Genomic DNA, 20,171 nt, shown 5'->3' on the forward strand with positions numbered 1-20,171 from the left:
CAGCTTAGCTGAAGCAGATTCTCCAGCAGTGCCCTTCCGTAGGGTTGTAAAAGGTTTTTCTTTTCCTGAGAAAACAAAATCTTTTGTTTTCTCAGGTTTTGCTTTTTGGCCTTTTCCTAGCTTAAAAAAAAAAAGCAAAAGATGCTGGTGGTTGGCACTCCTGGTTTCCAGGACGGGGTTCGAATCCCTGCGGCGTCTGTGCTTGACTGTACCCTCTGCCTTCAGGACTCTCCTTTCTGTTTCCGTTTCCCTCCTCCTGTTCAGGAGGCGGCTCTGGAGTCGGGGGAGGGACAAGCTGCAGTGAAGGAGCTTCGCGAGCGTTAGCTCGGCTGAATTGTCAGAGCCTGGAGTCCATTTGCGTTCACATGGAAACTGGAAAACCTCATATAACTGCCCTGTCTTTCATTTTCAGGTGTTCCTTGTGCATCTGGCGTTTAGAGAAGCCTCACTCCTAAAAACTTAAGATTTCATATTAATAAAAATTGAAAAGCTCCTCATTGGTGTGATTCTTGTGTGTTGTAAAACCAGATCTGCCATGAACGTAGGTGGGAGAAGATGGGTGTTTGGTGGGGGCTCCGCCTTGTTCCTGGGTAACTTGTGGGCTCATCACAAGCAAGTACACACAGCACAGCGATGCAGCCTGATGCAGCCTGAACTTCGTAGGGGAGGCACTTGGAGGGGGAAGTGGCGGAGGTAGTGGGTGAGCGACCTCAAAGACCAGTAACATCCCCACAGAAAAAAATGGGAACTTACAGGGGATTGGTGGTTATCGGAGGGTGGGTGGTGGGCACAGAGGGTGAAGTGGTGCACCTGCAACATGACTCACAATGTCCAACTGAAATTTCACAAGGTTGTAAACTATCATAATCTTAATAAAAAGGAAAAAGAAATTGGAACTTCCTTTAAGCAGCCTACTTTCCCAATGTTAGCAGTTGGCAGTGAGCCGCGCTGCGTGGAGAGACGATGGGGGATGGGGAGGAGGGGTGTTTCTTTGGCTTCTGTGAAAAACCTGAAGTTTAGAGCCACTTTCAGCCAATAGAAAGCAAGCTCTGGTGTTTCCTCTTAAGTCTTGGGTGACTAGGTCTCACTGTCCTTTTTCAGTTGTCAGTGCCCAGACAACTACAACTCAGTCGTGGTCCCCTGTTGTCCCGTGGAATGGCCTGGATACTTAGGTGATGTTCCCTCATTCGCAGATAAAATGTTGAAATACCCTCACCATCCCACCTGGTGTCTACTCAGACCCTGTTCCCTGGGCGGTTGGGGGAGGCTAACCCCAGTAAACCCAGAGTGGGGCCCAGGTGTGAAGAAAGCTGCAGCCATCACACATCTCCGTTCCGCGGAGCCAAGTGGAGGGACCTCAGTGAACAGCTCTTTCCTGCATTAGCGAACCCACCGCTCAGGAAGGTATTATTCATGTGTTGTAAATAGCGAAGCAGGCTCTGGTGGGGCCACTTGGCCAAGGCAGCAAACCTGAGATTTGAACCCTAATCCATCATCTTGTTGCTATTACTTCAGAGCATGAATGTCCTCAGATGAAGCCACTATCCAGATGGGTCAGCAGCAGGTCAACCCCCAACCCCCTTGGCCTGGGCAAGGCCCGGGCAGAGGATCTCTCTCTTTCCGAGGAGGGATCTAACCCAGGCAGGGGGCAGAGAGAGGCTGAACCGCACACTCTGGTCTTGCTTAAATGCTTATTCTGAACTGATGCTGAGACCCAGCATCTTATGGAGAAAGGTCTCCCATGTTTTTCCAGAGCTGGAAGCCTCCCTCGAAGCACAAAGACTTCATTGGAGAGCAAAGAAGTAAGAAACAGGGCTGGGGATTCGCCCGGAGTTACTTGGTTCCTGGTGTGGAACAGGGTTAAAGTGGGCCAGGATTGGAAATGTAAAGGCCAAACAGAGAGTCATGACAGGAGTGGGCAGGAAGGTAGACCAGAAGCCACTTCCACCTTCTGAGCACAAAGGGAGCAGAGAAGGAGGCCAACGTGAAATTCCCCCAGAGTCTGTGTCCCAGTAAAGGGGCAGGTCTTGATAACACAACCCCCAGGTATGTCCTTTTATACTCTTCCAGCTGTGCAAAGGGCTCTCACACCGGTTTTTCTGGATTCCATCGTTTTGATAATCCCAGTAGGGCTGGCTACAGCAAACCTGAATTCAAGTGGTAGCACCACCATTTCCCAGCCTCTCCAAGCTTCCTTTCATGCCTCAGGGCCCAGGGCTAGTTGGTGTGGACTTGGGCAGCAGACTTCTGACTTCAGTAAAGGGGCCATACCAGGAGAGTGAAAGGATCTGAGGGGAGGGGACAAGGTGTGGAGGAAAGCAAGATGTAGGAGTGTCTACCTGGGTTGTTGATGCAGAAGTCCAGAAAATCTAGGGGTCATGGGTCAGGCCGTGGCTCCTAGCTCAAACTTGGGGTGTCACCTGCCATTTCCAGGCCTCCGTTTTCCCACCCATTAAATGGGGATAGTGCCCTGCCTGCCTGCTGTGACACAAGACGTGAATTGATGGAACTAGAAATGATTGGGCTTTTGCTGCCATCTAGTGACTAAGTTCAGTATTGGATGCACCGTCCTTGGAATGCCTCATAATACACTTCAACAAACATTTGTTTTTATTGCTGGGTAGTATTCCATTGCATGGATATTGTAATTGGAGTGGTTTCCAGTTTGGGGCAATTATAACAAAAGCTGCTATAGACATTTGTGTGCAAGTCAGTGTGGACATATGCTTTCCTTTTTCTTGTATGTTGCATAATAGGTGTATGCATAGTTTTTAAGAAATTTCCAAACCGTTTTCCAAAGTGGTTGTAGGATTTTGAATTCCCACCAACAGTGTATGAGAGTTTCAATTGCTCTACATTCTCTCCATCATTTGGTATGGTCGTATCTTTAAATTGTAGCCATCCTAGTGAATACGTAGTGGTATCTCATTGTGGTTTTAATTTGCATTTCTCTAATGACTACTGATGTCGAGCATCTTTTCATGTGCTTACTTGCCATTTATGTATCTTCTTCGGTGAAGCATCTATTCAATTTTTTTTTGCCAATGTTGTTATTGGGATGTTTATCTTTTTGTTGTTGTTGTTAAAGATTGGCACCTGAGCTAACAACATCTGTTGCCAATTTCTTTCTTCTTCCCCTTCTTCTTCTTCTCCCCAAAGTCCCCCAGTACATAGCTGTATATTTTAGTTGCAGGTCCTTCTAGTTGTGCTGTGTGGGACGCCGCCTCAGCGTGGCTTGATGAGTGCTGCTGGGTCCGCGCCCAGGATCCGAACCAGCAAAACCCCCGGCTGCGAAGTGGAGCGCTCGAACTTAACCACTCGGCCACGGGGCGGCTCTGGGATGTTTATCGTTTTATTGTTGAGTTGTAAGAGCTTTTAGATATTCTAGATACAAGCCATTTGTCAGTGTATGTTTTGAATATATTTCCTCCCATTATGTGCCTTGAGTTTTCATCTCTTGTAATTGTATTTTTGAAGAGTAGACATTTTAGATCTTGAACGAATCATCGATATGCACAATAACATGGAGGAATTTCAAAATAATTATGTTGAGAGAGAGAAGCCAGTTTTTAAAAAGTACATATGGTCTGGTTCCGTTTATATGAAATTCTCAAAAAATGAAAACCAATCTAAAAGAACAGTGGGTTAGGAGTTACAAGGGGGCACAAGGAAACCTTGGGGATGATGAATGTGTTCATTGCTTTTCTGTGCTGTGGTTTCATGGTGTACACTGATGTCAAAACACATCAAATTATATCCTCCAGAAACTTGCACTTTATTGTACATCAACAAAGCTGTAAAAGAAAGGGTACACACACACACACACACACACATGAACAAGCATCTGTTGAATACTTACTGTGTGCCAAACCCTGAGAAGATGCTGCGGGTGCACAAGAAATGATGGACACTCTTCAGCAGCTCCAAGAGCGATTTAAAGAAACAACGATCGGGCCGGCCTGGTGGCACAGCGTTTAAGCACGCACGTTCTGCTTCAGCAGTCCGGAGTTCGCCGGTTCAGATCCCCAGTGCCGACATGGCACTGCTTGACAAGCCACGCTGTGGTAGGCGTCCCACATATAAAGTAGAGGAAGATGGGCATGGATGTTAGCTCAGGGCCAGTCTTCCTCAGCAAAAAGAGGAGGATTAGCAGTAGTTAGCTCAGAGCTAATCTTCCTCAAACAAAACAAAACAAAACCCAATGATCTTTCACCTCCATACAACAAAGTAAAACTCCAGCTCCAAACTTGGCTCCTGCACACACTGGCTGTGTGCACTTGGGCAAGTTACTTAACCCCTTTAAGCCTTATTTTATTCTTCTGTTAAATGGGCATAACAATACGTTACCCAGGGTGCTGTTGCAAGGAACAGGATGTGTGTGTGTGCACGTGTGTGTGTGTGTACCTAGCACTGAGTACGAGCTTAATCAAAGGCTCTACTAGCATTTCCCGTGAAGCGCACACGGGAGGAGCAGTGAGGCGATGCTCTCTACTTGAAGAATTCAGGGAGGGCTAGAGAGAGGCAGGAGCTCATGGGCTGAGCCTCAGAGAATGAATAGGAGTTTGCTGGATGGGCAAGAGAAAGGTGGCCTTCATCCTGGGAGAGCGGTCTGGTGTGAAAATGCAGGGCATTAGCAACCCAGGGCGGCTGCCGGGAGGCTGAGAGAGGGGGAGAGAGCGAGAAGCTGGGGTGGCTGGTTGGAAGCAATGGTACGGCCCTAGCACACCAGAGAAGTTAGAGCTTTGCCATGGGGAGCAGATGGTCAAACAGGTGCTTCTGGCTGCAGTGTCGGCAGGAAAGAGAAAGAGGAGGCCTGGAGACCAGGGCATGGAGGGAGCAAGAGAGCCAGGCCAGGACTGCGGGAGAGAATGGCTTTGAGGAAGGTCCCTGGTTTCCAACTTCAGGGATGCGGGGGATGGAGGTGCCATCCCCGAGACAGAGGCGGGGCGGGAAGGAGCGGGTTGGTGAAGACAACGAGGTGAGTACTGGGCGGCTGAGTTTGACAGGCCCGTGTGGAGATGTCCCGGGGTGATTGGAATGGAGTGGCCAGAGCTCAGCAATGGGTCTTGGCTGGATCTGCCAGCTACCAGGGACCACCCGGATGGTGACATCGGAGTGGTTACACGCCGGGGGACCGGGTGCAGGAGGGGGCCTGGGTGGGCCTTTCTGGCTTCTCTGGTCATTCAGTCAGCTTTGAGCTGTTTCCTCTTCCTCCTGCCTCTTGACTGTAGTTTCATTCATTCATTCATGCATTCACTCATTCAATGATACTGAGCATGAGCTAGGCACACTCACAGGGCCTGGAGACACTGAGATGGACCAGGTGTAAAGGTGTGTACCCCTGTGGAGCCGACACCTCGGGGGATGAACAAATGACAAAGAGAGTGTTTCGTGGTCACGGAGCCGGGAAGCACGGTTTGGGATGGAGAATTGGCACATGGGCAGGCAGGGAAGGCCTCTCGGAGGTGGGGCCATTGGAACTCAGTTTGCACTCTCTCTCAGTAGCTTTGACGTGGGATGTCTCCCGTTTGGAGATTCTCAACGCCCCCATTTCAGCTCCGGGCCGGACACATCCACTTGGGTGTCCTCCTTCCTCCGAAAGGTGCTCCCTGACTGCTCCATTCCTCCTGATGGCATCTCCACTGCCACCCTGACAGCCCAAGCCGCCTCCTACTTCTCACTCGCCTCTCCTACCAGCCTCCCGCCCTGCTCACTGTGGCCCTGCTGCTGACTGTGGCCCTGGCACTAGGCTGCCATGTCATCTCCCCAAGGCTACTGCCACCACCTTCACTGACTCCCTGTTAGGATTCCCATCCAGATTCTGTCCATGCCCTCCTCACCTGCGTCCATCCAACCTCTGACACCCACATCCCTGCTTGACCGGCAGTCCCTTCCTTGCCCCTAAAGGAGCCACCCACTCCCCACACACAGCCCCTCACTGTCCCATCTCTCGCCTTCCCTCATGCCTTCCTCCCTTTCTGGAATGTTCCCTGCCCCCCATCCATCTCCAGTGTAAACCCGACTCCTCCTTCAAAGTTCTGCTCAGAAGATCCCTCAGTAATGAAGACTTACTCTGCCCTCTTCCCTCACTACAGCTGCTCTCACCTCGCCCTCCCTCCCAAATGTTCCCTGAGCCTCTGGCGGCCTGTGTTCTGGTCTCATGTCCAAGCCCTGCCTCGGCACTGACTGGACCTGAGGCCATGCTCTGGTTCACTCAGCTAAGATAGGAGGAACTTCCCCTCCTGAACAGATGTCTGTACACGTGTGTGTGTGTGAAAGCCCTGGTCACAGACCCCGCGTGTGGCTACACACTTGCGTCACATAAAGACCCTTCCCGTCCCAACTTTTCACCGGAGCAGCTCTTACAAAGTTATGCCATTTTGGGACACTGACTTCTTTTTCAGTATAATTACCCGACCCCCCAGCTTTTCTTTTTCATTTTAATAAACTTTTCATTTTATAATTTGTTTGTGTGTATGAGGAAGATTGGCCCTGAGCTAACATCTGTGCCAGTCTTCCTCTGTTTTATGTGGGGCGCGGCCACAGCATGGCTTGATGAGCAATGGTAGGTCTGCACCTGGGATCTGAACCTGTGAACGCTGGGCTGCTGAAGCATGGCACGTGAACTTAACCACTACCACCGGGCCGGCCCAATATAATGATTTTAGACCTACAGAAAAGTTGCAAAAAAAGTATGGCGAGTAATAATGACTTTTTTTGGTTGAGAAACTCACTAAAAAAATGCACTATCACATATGATATTTCAACATTATGGTTTCAGGCAGAGAAATTCATCACTGAACTCAACACAACAGTTTGGAACAATCTGGAATGAATGGGATCACAGACCACATTTGGTTCAACCCACAGTGCTTTGCTTTGGACAGCAGTCCTGCCAAGCGACAGGGTGGGCAGAAAGGAAACGGGACCAGGTGGCACTGGCCTGGCAGGCCAAGGGCAGGAGACTGACTTCACGCTGAGTGAAATGGGGGCATCGGAGGATCTTATGCAGTGGGGTCGTGTGACCTGACTTACATTCTCTAGAGATCTCTCTAGCGGCTGAGAGGACAGTAGATTGCAGGGGGTGAAGATTGAAGTGGAGAGACCATTGAGGCAGCTGCCACTGGGGCCCAGGCAAGTGAGGATGGTGGCCTGGCAGAGCCAGTGGTGCCTGGGGGCTGCAGCCCGAACCACCTGCTGGTGGCCTGTGTGGGACATGAAAGGAAGAGTTGGGGTGACTGTGGCTGCTGGCCTGGGAGGGTGGAGTTGCCATTTGCCGCTGGCCGAGGCTGACCTGATTTATGGGGATCCAGAGCTCAGTCTGGGGGGGGGCCCGTTGCATACCCGGGAGAAACCACGGAGGCTGGGCTCCTGGGAGGGTCCCGCCGTGGCTGGGGTGCAGGTGGCAGTTAAAGCCCTGGAATCTGAGATGACCTGGGGGCTCCTGCCTGGGCCAGATCACCTGCCTGGCCTTAGGTCTCAGCTCCAAAGCCCTGCCCCCAAGCCACCCTCCTCCCCCAGCCCACCTCAGAGCCTGTGCCCGAGACACTGCCAATGCCCCGCAAATAGCACGGCGAGAGGGACCGTGGCCCAGCGGCCCCAGTTCTCACCCGAGTGCCCTGCCCACCCGCAGCCCTCTACCCTCCCCCTCTGCTCTCTGCTCTCCCTTCTCCTCGGACCTCACCCCTTCATTTCCCACTAGAGAGGGAAGCCCACACCCAGCCTTCCTGGCAGCCCAGGCGCCCCCAGAGGTGGAGTTGAAAGAGAAAATGGTGACTCATCTGTGGAAGAGAAACAAATACAGGGACAAAGAGAACAGATTAGTGGTTACCAAAGGGGAAGGGGGGCTGCGTGAAAGGGGCAAAGGGGCACATATTTATGGTGACAGATGAAAACTAGACTATTGGTGGTGAGCACGATGCAGTCTATACAGAAACTGATATATGATAATGTACACCTGAAATTACACAATGTTGTAAACCAATGTGACGTCAATTAAAAAAAAGACATAAAAAATAAAAAAGAGAATGGTGAGGTGGTCCTGGCCTCTCCTGAAGCCCAGCTGCCTCCCAGGGCCTTCCTGGAACCTGAACAATGGCACAGCGAGATGCAGGGCGATGGGGGGCTGGCAAGCCTGGGCAGGAAGACGTGAAGATGTGGAGCAGAAGGGTGAGGGCGGCTCCCACCCCTACGCTGACCAGGGCCTCTTTCCTTGGAGAACTGATGTGGTGGTTGGGGAAGAGCGGCATGAGTGGAAGTCAAACAGGTTCCCAGGCTAGCCCACCTTGAAGCTGAAATGGGTATCCTGAGGACCTGGTATCCCTGGGAACCAGGCATTCCTGGGCCCAGGCAACTGACAGGCAAACAGGTGGCTAGAGCTGGACCCATTTCTGCCGAGGTGGAGCCAGGCCAGGGGGTGACGATGCTGTCCCTTCATCCCTCACCTGCCAGACTGGTCCCATCCCGCTCTCGCTGCTCATTCACTCACTCATAACAGTAGCACACATACTGCCAACAGTCAGTAGCTGAGATTTGAACCCAGGCAGCCTGGCAAACACCCACTCACACCCTCAACAGACATTAGCCAGCCAACTGTGGCCGGGCCTGGTGACAGGGCAGACATTGGCTCTGTTCTCAGGGAGCCTAAGCCATCAGCCCTAACTTATGCTCATGAATGCTGAGTGCCCAGGAGTCAGGACAAGGGCCAGAGGGGCTGGGAGGAGGGTAGGCTTCCTGGAGGAGGAGGCATCTGAGTTGGGCCTTGACGAAATGTTGGGACTCACCCATGCTAGGACAAGAGGAAAGTCGCCCCAAGGGAGGCGCACAGCATGAGCCAGGGCAGGAGGCTGGAAGGCTGCTTGTCTGTGGGATCACGCCCTCGATTCCAGATGGTTCCCTGGTCTAACCCCCTCCACTTCTCCCCTAAGCTGTGGGGCCCCCCAGCTCCCCACCGCCACCTCCCTTCCCAAGCCTCCCCCACCTTCACTGTCTCTTGATTCCTTTTTTCCTCTCCTTCCACGACTTTGAAAGCCACATTATTGCCAATCTCTTTTTTTTTTTTTTTGAGGAAGATTAGCCCTGAGCTAACTACTGCCAATCCTCCTCTTTTTGCTGAGGAAGACTGGCCCTGAGCTAACATCCATGCCCATCTCCTTCTACTTTATATGTGGGACGCCTACCACAGCATGGCTTTTGCCAAGTGGTGCCATGTCTGCACCTGGGATCTGAACCAGCAAACCCCAGGGCACCGAGAAGGGGAATGTGCTAACTTAACCGCTGCACCGCTGGGCCGGCCCCTATTTCCAATCTTTTGATGCCACCCTTCCAAATGTAACCAGGGCACTTGAAACCGCAGCTGGCTCTGCACCCTCCTCCCCAACACAAGAACCCAGCACACCCCTGCCTCCTGGTACGTTGTTGCTGGGGTCTCGTGCCATTTTGTTCCTCCGTCTCCACTTGTCCGAGCAGCAATGCTTTAGACCGACCCACTTGTGTCCCAGCCTCTCTGCTCACCACTGAATTCTTCAATCTTGTTCCTTCCTTCTGGGCTCAAGGTCCTTCTTCCTAAGGTGCTTCTGGAAGTTCTTTCAGCAAGGGTTTCTGAGTGGCAAATACTCAGAGCCTTTGTGGGAAGTGTCTTTGTCTTGCTCTCCATTTCCGTTGATGGTTTAGCTGGGTATGGTGTTCCAGGAAGCCCTTCCTTTCCTGTGGCACCTGAAGATGTCGTTTGCATGCAGTTGTTTTCAGAAATGGCCTTCTGTCCCCGACACTGCCCCCTGACCCCGACCCCTCACAAGCTGCTTCTGCTTTGTCTGAACCTTTGGTGGGGGGCCTCCAGATGGGAACCCTTCCAAGTACGAAGCTCTTGACACCTTATGCTGCCCCAGCTTCCTGGAGCCACTCCTCAGAGCTGCCCTCCGACACCCCCACATCACACAGCCTGCCTCTCTGCCCCATGTGGTCCTGCGGCCTCCTTCCTTCTCCATGGCTCAGCCCTGCCCTCCACCCACTCTCCTGCTCCCCGCCCCAGGCCCCCTTCCCATTTCTGACCCTCCACCTCCTACACAGCTTGGGCACTGCCCACCGCCTCTGCCCTGCCCAGCCACCAGCTCCCCTCACTGGACATCCGCAACCCTCCTGGGCGTTCTCTGGAAGAGACTTTCACTCCTTCCCGGTCCTGATGGCTGTTTCTAACGTGCAAGTCTGATTGGGCCACCCCCCTCAATAGCCTCTGTTTTCTTCCAGATAGTCAATCTCCATAACCTGACCAAGAGGCCTTCCATGATCTGCCTGTGTCTACCTCGTGGCTCCATCTCCGCCCCCCACCCCTCCCCAAACCAAGGGCTCCTTCCAAGTCTCCCCACAGGAATCATCTGTTGGGACAGATTTTTATCCACAAACAAGCATCATCAGATAAGCTAAAAGCAGAGAAATTGGTACATTGTCATACACCACAATCTGCTGTGGGTAAATGTGAAACTTTGGGGCTGAGTGAAACGCTGAACAACACGTGCTTTGTGAAGATTCTGTTGTATTTGGTTTTCCTCTCTGAATCAGGAGGCATTTTTTTTTTCTTGGTGAGGAAGATTGGCCCTGAACTAACATCTGTGCCAATCTTCCTCTATTTTTGTATGTGAGTCACCACCACAGCATGGCTGATAAGTGGTGTACATCTTTGCCCAGGAACTGAACCTGTGAAACCCGGGCTGCCACAGCAGAGTGCTCTGGATTTCACCACTATGCCATGGGGCCAGCCCCCAAATTCACATCTTTTAAGTGAATAGGTTGATGAGTTCTGACAAATGTGTGTACCTCTGTAACTGCCACTACAGTCAAGATATTTCAGGACTCTTCACTCTATTCCATTTCTCTATATGTTTATCCTTATGCCAGTACCACACTGTCCTGATTGCTATGATGCTGTGGAGTAAGTTTTGAAATCAGGAAGAGTGAGTCCTCCAACTGTGTTCTTCTTTTTCAAGATTGTTTTGGCACCTCTGAATCCCTTGCAATTCCATATGAATTTTAAAATCAACTTCCCAATTTCCACAAAGAAGCCACCTGGAATTCTGATCAGGATTGTGTTGAATCTGTAGATGAGTTTGGGGAGTATTGCCATCTTTTTTTTTTCCCTTCTCCCCAAAGTCCCCCAGTACATAGTTGTATATTCTAGTTGTAGGTCCTTCTGGCTCTGCTATGTGGGACGTCACCTCAGCATGGCCTGATGAGTGGTGCTAAGTCCACGCCCAGGATCCAAACCGGGGAAACCCCGGGCCACCCAAGCGAAGCACACAAACTTAACCACTCAGCCACAGGGCTGGCCCCATGCCATCTTAATATTAAGTTTTTAATTCCTGAACATGGAGTGTTTCCCCATTGACTTAGATCTTCTTTAATGTCTTTCAACAATGTTTTTGTAGTTTTCAGAGTATAAATTTTGCACTTTGTCAAATTTATTCCTAAATATTTTATCTTTTTGTGCTATTGTAAATGGAATTGTTTTCTTAATTTCATTTTCAGATTGTTCATTGCTAGAATATAGAAATAGAATTGATTTTTATATTGATCTTGTATCCTGCCACCTTGCTGGACTCCTTTATTAATTCTAATAGCTTTTTCCATGAATTCTTTAGGATTTTCTATTTATAAGGTCGTGTCATCTGCAAATAGAGACAGTTTTACTTCTTTCCTTCCAATCTGGATGCTTTTTATTTCTTCTTGTCTAATTTCCCTGGCTAGAACCTCCAGTACGATGTTGGATGGACATGGGAGGTGGATATCCTTGTCTGTTCCTGACCTTAGGATGAAAGCACCAGTCTTTTATCGCTGAGTCTGATGTTAGCTGTGGGTTTTCTGTAGATGCCCTTATCAGGTTAAAGAAGTTCCAGTCTATTCCTCGTTTATTGAGTGTTTATATCATTTAAGTGCGTTGGATTTTGTCAAATGCTTTTTCTGCATCTATTGAGATGGTCATGTGCTTTTTTGTTTTGTTTTTTATTACATTAATATGTTGGATTACATTAATCAATTATCAGGTGTTAAACCAACCTTGCATTCTTAGGATAAATCTCACTTGGTCATGGTATATAATTCTTTTCATATGTTGCTGGATTCGCTTTACTGGTTTGGGGATTTTTGTGTGCATATTCATAAGAGATTTTGGTCTGCAATTTTCTTGTGATGTCTTCAAGTTTTGGTATAGGGTAATATTGACCTGATAAAATGAGTTGGGAAGTGGCCCCTTCTTTTCTATTTTTTGGAAGTGTTTGTGAAGAAGTAGTATTAATTCTTCTTTAAATGTTTGGTAGAAGTCACCAGTGATGTCACTTGGGCCTGGACTTTTCTTTGTGTATAGTTTTTTTGATTTCTAATTCAATCTCTTTCCTTGTTATAGATCTATTCAGATTGTCTATTTCTTCTTGAGTTAGTTTTGGTAGTTTGTATCTTTCTAGGAATTTGTCCATTTCATCTAAGTTATCTAGTTTATTGGCATATAATTACTTATAGCATTCCTTTATAATCTTTTTTATTTCTATAAGGTCATTAGTAATGTCCCCTCTTTCAATTCTGATTCTGGAAATTTGAGTCTTCTCTCTTTTTTAGTTGGTCAACCTAGCTAAAGCTTTATTAATTTCACTGATATTTTCAAAGAACCAGCTTTTATAGATTTTTCTCTATTATTTTTCTATTTCATTAATTTCCATTCTTTTTTTAAATGACTTTTTTTTAGTTTCAGGTTTCGATATGACTTGATATTTGTGTATATTGCAAAATGATCACCACAATAGTCCACTTAACATCTGTCACCATAGTTACAAAGTTTTTTTTCTTGTGATGTGATGAGAACTTTGAAGATCCCCCTCCTAGCTACTTTCACATCTGCAATATGGTATTAGTAACTCTAGTCACCATGCTGTCATTACCTCCCATGACTTATTCATTTCACAACTTGAAATTTGTACCTTTGACCCTCTTCACCCATTTCCCCCACCCTCCAATTTCTACTCTTTATCATTTTCTTCCACTTGCTTTCAGTTTAGTTTTACGTTCTTTTTCCAGAGTTTTAAGGTAGAAGTTTAGGGTACTGATTTGAGATCTTTCTTCTTTTTTTTTTTAAAGATTTTATATTTTTGCTTTTTTCTCCTCAAAGCCCCCCAGTACATAGTTGTATATTCTTCGTTGTGGGTCCTTCTAGTTGTGGCATGTGGGACGCTGCCCCAGCGTGGTCTGATGAGCAGTGCCATGTCCGCGCCCAGGATTCGAACCAACGAAACTCTGGGCCACCTGCAGCGGAGTGAGAGAACTTAACCACTCGGCCACGGGGCCAGCTCCCTCTTCCCTCTTTTTTAATATAAGCATTTACAGAGATAAATTTCCCTCTAAACACTGCTTTGGCTGCATCTCGTAAGTTTTGGTATGTTGTGTCTTCATTTTCATTCATCTCCAAGTATTGTCTGATTTCCCTTTTGATTTTCCTCCTTGACCTTGAAATTGCTTATCTAGGAGTATGTGGTTTTTAATTTCCACATATTTAGGTTTCCCAAATTTCTTCCTATAATTGATTTCTAATTTTAGTTGATTGTGTTCAGAGAACACACTTTGTATTATTCCTATACTTTTAAATTTGTTAAGGCTTATTTTTTGGCCTAGCATCGCATATGGTTACCCTGAACACTGTTCCATGTGTATTTGAGAAGAATGGATATTCTGCCCTGGTGGGTCTCCGTCACTTTCAAGGACTCTTGTGATTACATTGGCCCACCTGAATAATCTAGGATAATCTATTTTAAGGCCAATTAATTAATTAATTTATTTATTTATTTAGGAAGATTAGCCCTGAGCTAACATCTGCTGCCAATCCTCCTCTTTTTGCTGAGGAAGACTGGCCCTGAGCTAACATCCGTGCCCATCTTTCTCTACTTTATACGTGGGACGCCTCCCACAGCATGGCTTGCCAAGCAGTGCCATGTCCACACCCAGGATCCAAACCAGTGAACCCCGGGCCACCGAAGTGGAATGTGGGAACTTAACCGCTGTGCCACCTGGCCCGCCCCAAGGCCAGTTGATTATTGCACTTAATTTCATCTGCAACCTTAACTCTTCCTTCGTCATGTAACATATTCATGGGTTTTGAGAATTGGGTTATGGACACTTCTGTTTAGAGGTGTCATTACTCTGCCCGCCACAATAGGCCAGAACCACACACAGCTTCATTTTTAGGCATCATATTTGCTAAAAAACAAAACAAAACAAACAACCATTTTTGGAAAGGCAATAGTTTGAAGGCAAAGTAACTTTTACCTTAAAGTTATTCTCATGTGTTCTTGCAGACATTGAAACATTTTCTTTAATTCTCAATATTTAGACTTAGGACAAAGCACAATTCAAATACTTTCCAAAATTACATTTGGTAAACTGCCGCATAAGATCCACCATTGTGTAATAGCAGCTTTTTCTGTTTCATGACTTAAATCTCATAAAATAAGTAGAACACAAATGACAGGTTTTATCCTATGGTAAGTCATCAAGAAACAAAGTGTAGACCATTAGAAAGTAGCTCTTAGGAATCTGCAGTGGCTGGAACAGCAATATTTTTCCCTGAAGTCTTTGGATCCCTGTTAGCTAAGCTTCAAGTTTCTATTTTTTCTTTATTCTTTAAAGATTGGCACCTGAGCTAAAAACTGTTGTCAATCTTTCTTTTTTTATGCTTTATCTCCCCCAATCCCCCCTGGTACGTAGTTGTATATCTTAGTTGCAGGTCCTTCTAGTTGTGGCATGAGGGATGCCACCTCAACGTGGCCTGACGAGTGGTGCCATGTCCGCGCCCAGGATCCGAACCAGAGAAACCCTGGGCCACCGCAGCGGAGCGCACAAACTTAACCACTCAGCCACGGGGCCAGCCCCAAGTTTCTATTTTACTGGAGGGAAAGATACCACTACAGGAGAAAGACAGTGAGAGGGAAGACTTCCCAAAACATACATACACAATACATACATTTATATTATGTATCTATAATGAAATTATATGTATATATTAATATACTGTATAAGTATGCATATATATATATATCATTTCCTGTTTGTAAAAGTAATTCACACCTGTGGGAGCTTTAAACATCACCTCACAGAAATAAATGTTATGTTGAACTATATGAAATTGCCAATATTTCACTATTTTTGACATACAAACAGCAATTTCATACTGTTCCATCCAATAGGAGAACGCCGTGCAGTCCCCATGTCCTGGAGGGAACGCTGGCATTGGTGTGCATTCTTCCAGGCTGGAGAGGGTGTCTGGGCAGGCTCATGGTTCGTGGAGTTATTACCACAATGATGTAACACGGATAATTTTGCAACCTGCTTTCTAAGCGCTTTATAGAGCAAAGTCAATCCTAGCACACTGGTCGTGCTGCTTCCCCTCTCTGGAGGATCCGTTTCCTCATCTGTAAAAATGGAACTAGTGAGTCTGTGCCAGTTATTAATTTACTGCCTCTGGGCCCCAAAGTCATCATGTTTGCCTGCTCTGTGAAAATGGATCTGGGTCCTATAAATGTTTTTCCTTTGCTGGATGGCACAATGTTAGGTTTTGCCAATAGAGGGCGCTGAGGGCCATTTCTTAGTAAGAGGTTTGCGTCTGGTTTTGACGCGCTCCTCTCCTGGCCGCGGCTGCCCGGGGCTGCATGCTCTCCAGCTCAGCGCCGCCACGGGGCCGCTTTTCCAGCACAGGCTCCTGCGGCCCAGGTGGCCAGCGGCACCCAGCGGCAGCTGCTTCGCTCAGCACCCCACTCCCACTTGAAAGCAGTTGAGTGCCTCTTCCCCAGCACCCTAAAGGACAGCTTTCCAGCAAGTTCCATGGGGCCTGCGCAGCACTTCAGCAACTTCTCTACTACCCAGTGAGCCACGGCCATTCCCTCTCCAGCCAGGTCTGGATCTTAGGCCTGGGGCTGGACCCGGGGTCTTCCTTGCGGGGGGGGGGGGGGGGGGGGGGGCGATATCTCAGCCTTAGCAGTGGGCTGCTCTTTACCTCTGCTATTCCTGTATTCTTTAGACTTCTCTTTACTTCTTACTAGCCAATCTTATTACTCCAACCCCCTCCTATACTAATAATTCTTTTTATTAGACTTTCCCTGTTCGGATTGCTTGGTGGTTTCTCTCAGACTGAAGCAGATCTCCCATATTTCTATGAGGATCAGAAGAGAGAATAGTGGAAGGGCAGCTCGCTCAGGCCCAGACATGCAGGGCGGACTCAGAAAACAGCTGTGATCTCCTCCTCCTCCTCCTCTTTTCTCCACTCAGTACCCACAGAGCAGCCTCTTTCTTATTGACTGTTGCCGTGGTTCCACAGTATGGACCGAGTTTTGAATCACTCCACTGCTGACGGGCGTTTGGATTATCCCACGATTCCACTATTATAGACAGTCCAGGATCCACATGACAGCTGTCATTTATCGAGCGCTCACCGTGTGCTACACGCTGGGACAACTGCGACATTAACACACGAATGCTCACAACGTGCAGTTGTGTGAGTTTCCTGTGGCTGCTGTCACAAGTCACCACAAACTTAGTGCTTTGAAGCAACACACACATTCTCTTAGAGTTCTGGAGGCCAGAAGCCTGAAAGGAAGGGATCCGCAGGGCTGCCTCCCTTCCGAGGGCTGCAGGGGAGAATCTGTCTTTTTCAGCTTCTGGAGGCCACCTGTGTTCCGTGGCTCGTGACCTCTTCCTCCCGTCACTCCACCCTCTCGCTCCCATCATCATACCTCCTACTACTCACTGTGATCCTCCTGCCTCCCTCTAACTAGGACCCTTGCGACTACATCGGGCCCACCCAGACAATCCAGGATAATCTCCCCATCTCAAGATCCTTAACTTAATCACAACAGCAAAGTCCCTTTTACTGTACAAAGTAACGTCTTCACGGGTTCCAGGGACTAAGTGGTGGACATCTGAGCGGACATCATTCAGCCTACACACCTATGGAGTGGATACTATTATTCCACCCATTTTACAGGTGAGAAAACGGAGGTGCAAGGAGAGCAAGTAACTTGCCCAAGGTCACACAGCTCCTAAGTGGCAGAGCTGGGATACAGGCGGTCTGGCTTCATAATCCGGGCTCTAACAACTACACAACTTTGCATAAATGTCTGCATACTTGAACGAGAGTTTGTGTAGGGCACGATTCGAGAAGCGGAATTCCTGGGGCAAAGAGTTTAACAGGTATCGCCAACTGGTCCTTCCGCACAGCTGTGCTGATAAATTCCCAGCAGCGGCACCTGAAATCTCAAGTCCCTCCTCGCCTCAGCTCTTGATGCGCTGAGGGCAATGTTACCTGAATACACAAAACCCAAGGATGTTTGACAACTTATCAATTTAGTAACTGAGAACATTTCTCTTTCATGAAAGGAGAGGAACATTACTCTCCTAATAATAATAATAAAAAAAAAATTGCAGTGGGAATAAAGAACATCAGTTTCCTGGAGAAAATAAAAACATTGGGTCGCCCTAACATATTTCAAGGCTGAAAATACTGTCCTGGTGCTGTCCAGGATTCCAGCTCTGTTTCCGCACGCTCTCCTTGTCGGATGTTCTCGTCTTCCGTGTCGTCTTCTGAAGGTCTCTGGTTAAGTCACTTCCATCACTGCGCCTTTCTGGTCACTCCCTCTTTATTTTGCATCCACACCACAAGTCTTGTTTGCAACCTCCTTTTCAAGGCCTTCCTTTTCCCTTCCCAGGGTGCTGTGTATATGCGGCCGAACACGTCTTCTAACCACAATGGCAAACACCTAGAAACTTTTATAGCCTTCATTTTGCAGACAGGGAAAAGGAGTGACATGATTTGCCCAAGATCCCAGAGAAATGGGATTCAAACCGAGGCATCTGCCCGCAGGTTCTGCCTGCTGGATATCCCGCTGTATCTCCTCTGGAGCCACTGGCTTCCTGGCGTCCCTGCAGACCCCATGCCCGCCTGCCCTGGGACATCCACAGATCGGATGGGGCTTGAAGGGCTGTTTGGACGCAACCTGGCTGGTGAGGGAGGCGGCCAGCAGCACAGTGGCTCAGGCCTGGCCACTTCCTACTGCATGAGTTTGCAGTGCCTCACTTTCCTCATGTGTAAGATGGAAACAACACTGGTCTCCTCGTGGGCAGTGATGAGGAGCTGGTATTATCCCCATTTTACAGTTGATGAAATGGAGGCTCACGTGTGAAGGCAGGGCAGGCGCAAGGTGAGAACTTGGGAAAGGGCTGCTGTCCCCTTGCTAAGACGGCAGCCTCTCTGCGCCGAGTTCCGCTCTAGAAGCAGCGTTAGTTAACAGAAGCGATGGGGCAGCTCCCTTTTCTGACTCTTCCTTTGTCACTGTGCTCTCTGGCGTGCTCTGGCCAGCCTGTCCTAGGCTTGGCGCCGACCTCCTGCCATTCTTCTGTGCGCTGGGGTCTCCCAGAGCTCCCCCAGCCCTTCCTGCACCCGTTTCCTCTCCAGGGGAGGTTCCGTGCACTGCACATGGCTACCATTTGGTATGTGCTAAGAGAATGTGCCACCAAGTAAATGCCACCACGTGAACCCTACGTTCTTAGACCCTCCCCTTCAAGTATGACTTCCACCCCACAGCGCCACCCCACCTAGCCTCTCCCTCTCCATGAACACGCAGCTCAGGCTCACCTCTTCAGTAGCATAAAGTTCTAGACTCTGTGTTCTGGGGTTCAAGACCTCTACTTGCTCCCTTCCAGTGACAGGATGCTCCCCACTCCACAATATTGCCAATTCCACATTCACAATGTTGTCACTGTCTTCCTATTGAAGCCATTCGGGAGCATCTGTAGTTGTTATTTCTATTCTGCCCCGAGCAGTGAACACCGTGTCTGATCCTCCCTCTGAGTGACTGTCCCACACAAGTCTCTGGACAAGGAAAGGGAGAGGAGGAGTCTCTGCTGAGTAGCTGTTCTGTGTCAGGTGAGGTGGAGGGCATCATTCACCCCAATTTATAGATGGGGGAACTGAGGCTCCCAGAGGGTAAGGTGAGTTCCCACAGCCAGTGAGAGGGGCTGAGCCATGAGTTGAACCCAGCTCTGCTGATTTTGGCGTCCCTGCCCTTGAATCTGCTCCCAAAGGCATTCCAACCAGACACTTCAGAATCAGTTCCAGGCTCTCACCCATGCTCTGTAGGGTGTGGCTGCAGGACTGTCCCCAGCCCTGGGTCCGCTGAGACCCTTCCTGCAGAGGGGCCAATGCCTGCCCAGCCCTTCCTAGATACTGGGCTCTGTCCAGCTAATGGGCTGAGTCCCCACCAGTATGACTGGCATTTGAACTACTGACCCTGCTTTGCCACTGATAGCCCCTATCTGTACAGGCTCTGGGGGGCCTAGGGGAGATGCTGGTCCTGTAGACCAGAGAGCCAGGTCTGCTGGGCCCAGGAGAGCAGGGGCCCCTCCTGGCCCTATGGCCTCCTCTGCACTTGCTCGGCTGTTCCTCCTTCACTCTTCTCCTTTCCCGGGGTCACTGCCTTTTCTCTCCCCAGGTCCCCTCCCTCTGCCTCAGGGTTCCTGAATCTCTTCTGGACCTTTGCTTCACTCTCCCCCTCCTCCCTTCTCAGGGGCTGCCTCCTTGTGCCTCTCCCCTTGTTACTCTGTCATTCCACCAACACTCATGCCCCACTGGATCCTGCAGGCGCTCACTGGCTGGTGGGAGAGAGCGTCTGTCTCGGGGACAATCGCCCTCCCGAAGCCTCCACCTCACTCCTCACTGCATCCCTTCTTGTCTGTCGACTTCCTCTTCAATCTGCCTCCCTATCTCTCCTCCTTGCCTCGGTTTCCCCATTCTCTGTCTCTTCTCAAGCTCTCATCCTCATAATAACGCAGGGAGGTGGACTCTATTACCAACCACATTTTAGAAATAAGGACACAGAGGCTCGGAGAGTTTCGGTGACCTGCCAGGGCCGCGCAGATGACAAGTGGAGGCGTCCAGCGAGTGCCCGCTCCTCCCGGCAGCTGGAGGAAGGTTGGATTCCGCGCTGCGGGCCGTCCTCAGGCCTCTGCTCCGCCCACCGCCCCGGGCCCAGCCCCACCAAGAGCACGCCCACCTCCCCGACCCCGCCCTCGCCCCGCCCCACCCCGGCACCTCTGCTCCGCCCACCGGTCTAGGCCCCGCCCTCGACACGCCTACCTGCCCCGCCCCC

The 20,171-nt window shown here is 49.3% G+C and overlaps 1 long non-coding RNA gene across 1 annotated transcript; it reads left to right on the forward strand.

The window, feature by feature from the left end:
• Positions 1-15,663: 15,663 nt before the first annotated feature.
• Positions 15,664-17,490, forward strand: LOC139074510 (uncharacterized). Its single transcript, XR_011524164.1, has 2 exons — positions 15,664-15,923; positions 16,121-17,490. It is a non-coding gene; the product is annotated as an uncharacterized lncRNA (long non-coding RNA).
• Positions 17,491-20,171: the final 2,681 nt, after the last annotated feature.

This window comes from Equus przewalskii, chromosome 11, assembly GCF_037783145.1.
Source record: "Equus przewalskii isolate Varuska chromosome 11, EquPr2, whole genome shotgun sequence".
NCBI lineage: Eukaryota > Metazoa > Chordata > Mammalia > Perissodactyla > Equidae > Equus > Equus przewalskii.